Consider the following 5560-nt stretch of genomic DNA (forward strand, 5'->3'; position numbering starts at 1 on the left):
GCCCCGGGCCTCCACCGCCGCGCTAGAGGCCAGGCGGGCCAGAGGCAGTCGCGTTGCCCCGAGCTCCCTGCAAGTATGCCTCCTTTTCTTTCTTTTTGTTTCATTGTTTCCTTTTTGATTCATTGTTGGCACTCACAATTTATTGTTTGTTGTATTGTGTAGATGGAGGTGAACACTGACGACATGGAGTCGTTGTCCGATGATTCCGGTTGGTCGTCATCGGACGATTCGGACATTGAGGAGTTGCTATGGTGTCCAAGAAGGACATGGATGAAGACCAATTGATATGGTGGAAGGAAGATGATGATTGTGTGATGTAAACTATTAAACCATGCATCAATGATCTTCATTTCCATGTTTGTTTGAAGGTTGATTGTCTGTTTCTAGTGAAAATTGTGATATGTCGAATGACAGTTTTAAGGGTTGGGGTTGGGGCAAAGACTAGAACCCTCAAACCCAACCCTTATAACAGAATATTCTGTTATAAGGGTTGGGTTTGAGGGTTCTAGTCTTTGCCCCTGTTTTTCAACCCTTAATAGTATCAAAAATGGCCAATTCTCAGCCCTTAAAATTGATTTTAGATTTAAGGGTTTAAGGGCTCTACTAGACATGCTCTTACACCACAACGGTGGCCCGAACTAGTATAAACGTTGTGTCCCTTGTGTTGTTCATCGTGTAGCTTAGATTCACGGCGAGGCCTTGGGACGTGGATCGGTAGGGGGAAGATCTTCGTGCGCACCCCAAGAGTTTGAACCTTAAGGGTTTTGCCGGAACCTGATATACGACATTTGGCGCGCCAGGTAGGGTTGCGTCGGAGCTCTCCCTTCCGTCGACCCACTCCCCATCAACGCCGCGCTTCTTCCTCATGGCGGACAATGCGCCACCCGCTCCGGCCGCTTACGCCAGCACTGGGGCCAGGGGGCTCCGAGCCTTGGCCCCCGCCTTGCGACAGGTGCAGTGGGCCGAACAAGTTCAAGACAGAGATGTCGTCGCGCTACGACGGCGTGGCGGATCCACTGGCTTTCCTGCTGGCATACGAGGAGGCCGTCTTCGGGGCCGAGGGCGACGATAGGGTCATGGCTAACTGGTTTTTCATGGCCCTCACCGACGTTCCACGCATGTGGCTACTCCACCTGCCAACGGCTTCTGTGGCCTCCCGGGAGGAGCTGCGCAACCTCTTCCTCATCCATTACGCTGCGCCGGCACTCCCGGTCATCGCAGCTCTCCTGGGCAGCTCACAGGCGCCACCATCGGGCCTCCACGTCAAGCCATTCGTCCGCCAGATCGGCACCGCTCTCACGCAGCATGGGGCTCCTCCGGGTTGGGCGGCACCCAAGGTCGACCTGACCTTCGGCTCCGACAATCACCCCGTCAACACTGCCTGCTCGGGTGCGCTCCTGATGCTTTGCACGACCACCATCTGCTAGGTGGCCGTCACCAGGACCCTCATCGATGGCGGTGCCGGCCTGAACGTGCTCTTAGTGGAGGCCTTCAGCCTCCTCCACGTGCTGCTGGAACGACTCCAATCCAGCAAGCCCTTCTCAGGCATCGGGGCCGGTTCCTCCGGCTCCCTGGGACAGATCCACCTACCGGTGACCTTCGGCACCCATGACAACTTCCACACGGAGCTGGTCAACTTAGGCATCGCCCACATCGGCCTGCCGTACAACAACATCCTCGGGTACCCTGCCTTTGCCCAATTCATGGCAGCGAGTCACCCGGCCTACAACCTCATGAAGATGCCCAGGAGAAGCGGCGTCCTCGCCATAGCTGGGGACACAAAAGATGCTCTGTAGGCGCTCAAACTCGCTCTCAAGACAGCCGCAGTGGTGCAGCCCACCAACGCTGACACCCCCAAGGCCAGGGGGCTGCGCCAACCAAGAAGAAGCAGCTGATCACCCAAGACAAAGCGGAGACCAAGCAGGTGCCAGTCGATGAGGACGGATCCTCCGGCGCCACCTTCACCATAGGCACCAATCTCGACACCGACCAGGACGAGGCTTTGGTGAAATTCCTGCGCGCGAACAAGGAGGTGTTCGCGTGGGAACCCAAGCAGCTAGCGGGGGTCACAAGGCAGGTGATCGAGCATCACCTGAATGTGTGCCCCAATGTGCGCCCCATGAAGCAGAAAGCGAGGCGGCAGTCCACCGAGAAGCAGGCCTTCGTCGTCCAAGAAACCCGCAAGCTGGAAGCTGCAGGTGTCATTCGCGAGGTTCGCTACCCTGAATGGTTGGCAAACCCTGTTGTTGTGCCGAAGAAGGGAGGAAAGGAGCGCATGTGCGTCGACTTGACCAACCTTAACAAGGCCTGCCCTCAGGATCCGTTCTCGCTCCCCCGCATCGACCAAATCATTGATTCCACCGCTGAGTGCGATCGGTTGTGCTTCCTGGATGCCTTCTCAGGCTATCACCAAATCAAGATGGCGATAGAAGACGTGGAGAAGACGGCCTTCCTGACCCTGTGCGGGGTGTACTGCTAAACCTGCATGCTGTTCGGGTTGCACAACGCGGGCACAACCTTTCAGTGACTGATGCATATCGCCTTGGGCCGGCAGCTCGGGAGAAACATCGAGGCCTATAAGTGGACCTGGAAGAAACCTTCGCGAGCCTTCGTGAAGTGGACCTGCGGTTCAACCTGAAGAAGTGCGTGTTTGGTGTTCCCTCTGGCAAGCTTCTGGGCTTCCTCGTGTCGCACAGAGGGATCAAGGCCAACCCAGAGAAGGTCAAGGCAATTGAAAACATGAGTCCACCGCAAACCCTCAGTGAAATGCAGAAGATCGCCAGACGCATAACTGCGTTAGGGCGCTTCATCTCCAAGCTGGGGGAACGTGCCCTACCCTTCTTCAAGCTGATGAAGAAGAAGGGCCCGTTCAAATGGACACGAAACACCGACGAAGCATTCCAAGATCTCAAGAAGTACCTGACCAGCCCTCCGGTGATGGTGGCTACACGCCCTCACGAGCCCCTGGTGCTCTACCTCGCCGCCACACCCTACTCTGCCAGCGCAGCTCTGGTGGCGGTACGGGAGGAGCGCCGGGTCAAGGCCGCATCGGCCGCAACCCCGACCACAACAGCTCAAAGCTAGGAAGGCCTCGTGAGGGCCACGGCCTCGGCAGATGGGTCCCAGCCTTAACAAGAAGACGCCCCCAGTCCTGAGGGGACCTCACCAAGCAGTCAGGAGCCGGGGGCTCCAACGTCTCAGGAGGCGCTCAACTCTCTGGAGGGTGCGGGCTTCGTCGGCGCGCCCACCCTCGTCGAGCATCCTGTGTATTTCATCTGCACGGTACTACGATATGCAAGAGCACGGTACCCCATGCCCCAAAAGGTCTTGCTCGCGCTGTTGGTGGCCTCGTGTAAGCTGCAGCACTACTTCCAAGGTCACCCCATCAAGGTCGTCTCAGCCTACCCATTGGAGAGGGTGCAAAGGAGTCCCAACTCCACTGGGAGGGTCGCTGAATGGAACATCGAGCTACAAGCATTTCAGTTGGAATTCAGCACGACCAGAGTCGTCAAAGGAGCCGCACTTGCAGATTTTGTGGCAGAGTGGACAGAGGCGCCAGGGCTTGAGGTAGGCAAAGATCGACCGCTTTCCCAAGGAATCAAGGCACCAAACGGCTGGGTTATGCACTTCGATGGAGCATTCTCGCGACATGGCACGGGGGCTGGCGTAGTGCTTATATCCCCCACTCAGGACAAGCTTTACTACGCAGTCCTTCTCTGTTTCCAGTAGGGCGAGAAGGGTCTCATAGCAGGCTTAAAGGCCGCTGCTGCACTGGGGGTGAAGCGCCTCATCATCAAGGGTGACTCACAACTCCTCGTCAACTTGTCCAACAAAGTGTACGAGCCCAAGGACGAGCACATGGAGGCGTATCTTGCACAGGTGCGCAAGATGGAAAAGCAGTTTTTGGGGCTGGAGCTGCAGCATGTGCCCCGCGGCACCAACCAAGAGGCTGATGACATAGCCAAGAGGGCATCAAGGCGGCTGCCTCAGGAGCCTGGTATTTTCGACGAATGACTCTTCAAGCCCTCAGCAACACTGTCACTATGAAGCACAGCGCAACCTCGAGAGGAACTCCCTCAACCGCCTGCCTTAGGAGCCCCGTCCTGTGGCCCGACCTCGGGGGCACGCTTGCTCCTGGCGCTGGAGCCTCAAGAGGGATGCTGGACTGCGGAGATCAAGGATTACCTGATGCAAGGGATTTTACTAGAGAAAGAAGAGGACGCAGAACGCGTGGCCTGGCAGGCCACGGCTAACTGCATCCAAGATGGAGAGCTCTACCGGAGGTGGCCAAACGATGTTTCCTTGCTTTGCATCTCCAGGGAACAGGGGAAGGAATGGCTGGCCAACATTCACGACGAAGACTGTGGGCACCACACGTCATCACGAACCCTCGTGGGCAAGGCGTTCCATAGAGGGTTTTACTGGCCTACAACACTCAATGACATAATCGAGCTGGTGAAGGCTTGCGAAGCGTGCCAATTCCATGCCAAGCAGATTCATCAGCTAGCTCAGGGCCTGCAGACTATCCCACTCTCGTGGCCGTTCGTGGTCTGGGGGCTGGATATCCTGGGCCCGTTTCCTCGAGCGCCTGGGGGCTACCGCTACCTCCACATCGCCATCGACAAGTTCACCCAGTGGGCGGAGGTAGAAGCCGTCCGCACCATCCCAGTTGGTTCTGCAGTCAAGTTCATCAAGGGCCTCGTGAGTCAAATCGGGGTCCCTAATCGCATCATCACCGACAATGGTTTGCAGTTCACCAGTGATGCCTCGTGAGTCCTGGGGCGGATTGTGCTAACCTTGGAACGAAGATATGCTATGCTTTGGTGGCACACCCCCGGAGTAACGGCCAAGCAGAATGCACCAACGCGGAGGTCCTGAAGGGCCTCAAAACCAGGACCTTCAAGAAGAAGCTGGAGGCCTGTGGTAGGGGCTGGTATGATGAGCTCCAATCCGTGTTGTGGTCCATCTGCACCACCACCACCAAGTCAACTGGCGAGACCCCGTTCTTCCCCGTCTACAGGGCAGTGGCAATCCTCCCTCACGAGGTCAGGCATCACTCCGCGCGGGTCTTGGCATTTGATGAAGTGCAACAGGACGCCATGTGGGGGATGGACCTCGTGCTGGGGGAGGAACTCCGTCGGGAGGCCGTGCTACGCTTAGCAAGATACCAGCAGGCGTTGCGACGGTATCATTGCTGCCACATCCACCCCAGGACTCTCGAGGTAGGTGACCTCGTGCTCAGGCGGGTGCTCTCTAGGGAAGGGCTGCACAAGTTCTCGCCCATGTGGGAGGGCCCGTTCAAGGTTGTTCATGTTTCCAGACCTGGTGCCGTGCGCTTGGAGACCCAGGAAGGGGTGCCCATTCCGAACGCGTGGAACATTTAGCACCTCCGGAGGTTCTACCCTTGAAGTAAGGCCCAGTGCCTGTAAAGAAGGCCCGGTGCCTTCGAAGTAAGGCCCAGCGCCTGTAAAGAAGGCCCGGTGCCTGTGAAGTAAGGCCCAATGCTTGTAAAGAAGGCCCGGTGCCTGTGAAGAAGGGCCCAATGCCTATAAAGAAGGCC

This window comes from Triticum dicoccoides, chromosome 5B, assembly GCF_002162155.2.
Source record: "Triticum dicoccoides isolate Atlit2015 ecotype Zavitan chromosome 5B, WEW_v2.0, whole genome shotgun sequence".
Classification (NCBI taxonomy): Eukaryota; Viridiplantae; Streptophyta; class Magnoliopsida; order Poales; family Poaceae; genus Triticum; species Triticum dicoccoides.